Genomic DNA, 2263 nt, shown 5'->3' with positions numbered 1-2263 from the left:
ATCTTTCTTTGTCTTTCTCAAACGACTAGGAAATGGAGGAGTAGTGACATAAGTGGGAATCGTTGGTTTAGGTTTAGGTGTTGAGTTTGGGGTTTCATCTTTTTCTTATTGGGTGGAATGACTAGGAGGCAATGACGCATCATTTGAACTTGATGGAATAGTATGTGGATCATAAGTCTTGCCATCTCTTAATGTGATGACATTAGCGTTTTCCCTTAGATTCCTAACAGGCTATGAAGGTAGCTTTTCTTAATTCAGTGGCTCACTTTCACTTAATGAAGTGGCTATTTGACCCATTGTGTTCTCTATATTTTTCAGGGATGCTTGAGCACTTTGAAGAATTAATTGAGTCTGTATATTAGAGGTCACTAACATTTTTAGCATATCCTCCATGGATGGATCTTGAGCATGTGAGATAGGGGGTTTTTGAGGATGAGGTGCATAAACTTGTTGAGGCCTTTGTTGGTAAGGAAACCCTGGTGATCTAGTAGGTATGGTTTGTTGTTGATTCCCATATCGAAGATTAGGATGTTCCTTCCACCATTCCTTATAAGTTATAGCATAAGAGTGATACCTTTGCCTAAGTTGCCCTGAGAATCCCCCCATTGCATTTACATGCTCATTTATGTCCTCTTGATGTGTGGGACATGCATCATTAGGATGCCCCACCAACTAACATATGACACAGGGTGTTGAACCTCACTTGCTGACCTAAAGCCATTGTTGAACCTTACCAACCAACTATGCAAGTTGTTGTTCTACTTTAGAATTTATATCATTTACTCCCTTAACTGAAACCTCATGATGAACTCCAAACTGTTCATAGTTGGCTACCATATTAGAAATTAAACTCCTAGCTACAGCAGGAGTCTTGTCCACCAGTGCTTCCCCAATTGTTGCATTAATCATGCTCTTATCCAATGGAAATAGTCCTTCATAAAAGTATTGGATCAGGGGTTGTTCACTTATTTGGTGGTGGGGACAGCTAGGACATAGCCTCTTAAATCTCTCCCAATACTCATATAATGACTCTCCAGACTGTTGGCGAATGCCATAGATTTCCTTCCTCATACTACCAACCTTAGATGTTGTGAAGTAATGATCCAAGAACATTGTCTTTCATTCCAAGTATTAACGGTTCCAGGAGGAATGTAATAGATTCATTCCTTTGCACCATCCTTTAAAGAAAATGGAAATGCTCTTAATTTTATCTTCTCTTCAGTTACTAACATCGGCTTCATACTAGAGCAGACTATCTGAAACTCTGTCAAATGCTTATTCGGGTCCTCTCCTAGTAGCCCACAGAAAGATGGTAGTAAATGTATGATGCCCAACTTGAGTTCAAAGTTAACGTCCAACGCTGGATATTGAACACACAGAGGTTGATGGTCTAGATTCAGTGCCACCAACTCTTTCAACATCATTTCCTGAGCCATCTGAGACTTAACTAATGTTTCAAATTCGGAATCATCGTCAGATGGTAATGGTATTTGTACTGGACTGACTTTCTCTGAAAGTTGAAAGAGTGGATTATTAGTGATAGTCCTTGAAGAGTGAGATGATAATGTAATGACCTGAAATTGCAAATAGGGCTTAGTACCTTGATTAGCATGCGAGGAGGGCATAATTGGTTATATGTGTGTTTAATTGGTCAAATAAGTGACTATGTGGCATGCACGATTAATATGATTATATGAATATATTATATGCATATTTATGAGTATTAGATATGCATGTGGCCCCTTTATAGCTTAGAAGGGCATATTTGCAGCGTATGGCTGAGACGGTCCTAATGATTGGATTAGTGAAATAGTCACAGCGAGGTTTAAATACCAGGCTCAAGAAAATCCTTGCGAGGTATTTTTGGGAATTTAGAGAATATTTTGGGATTTATTGAGTAATAAATAAGAATTTAGTAATTATTTGGACTTGACGAGATTAATTGATAAACGTTAGGAACATTTGAGGGATTAGATGGAGCTGGGGGAAAATGACTGTTTTACCCTTTAGAACCCTTAGAGGACTAATAAGCTTAGAGGGAAAAATGGTCTTTTGCTGGGTTAGGATATACTCAAAAGCATAGGTGATGACCAGAAACTCTAAGAAAATTCCCACACTCTCCTTTTCCCTCTCACTCACGATTTCCTCTCTCTCTCTCTCTCTCTCTTGTCCATGAAGAAGTCTTGAGAACTAAAGAATTGAACTAGGGAATTCAATTGGGGAAACTTGGGAATTTAAGCTCAAAGATTGAAGAGTTGAAGCT

The 2263-nt window shown here is 38.7% G+C and overlaps 1 non-coding gene across 1 annotated transcript; it reads left to right on the top strand.

The window, feature by feature from the left end:
- Window positions 1–967: 967 nt before the first annotated feature.
- LOC133828308 (small nucleolar RNA R71) lies at window positions 968–1074 on the top strand. Its single transcript, XR_009890935.1, has one exon. It is a non-coding gene; the product is annotated as a small nucleolar RNA R71 (small nucleolar RNA).
- Window positions 1075–2263: the final 1189 nt, after the last annotated feature.

This window comes from Humulus lupulus, chromosome 3 (assembly GCF_963169125.1).
Source record: "Humulus lupulus chromosome 3, drHumLupu1.1, whole genome shotgun sequence".
Classification (NCBI taxonomy): Eukaryota; Viridiplantae; Streptophyta; class Magnoliopsida; order Rosales; family Cannabaceae; genus Humulus; species Humulus lupulus.
This window is presented reverse-complemented; position numbering and strand designations above follow the sequence as displayed.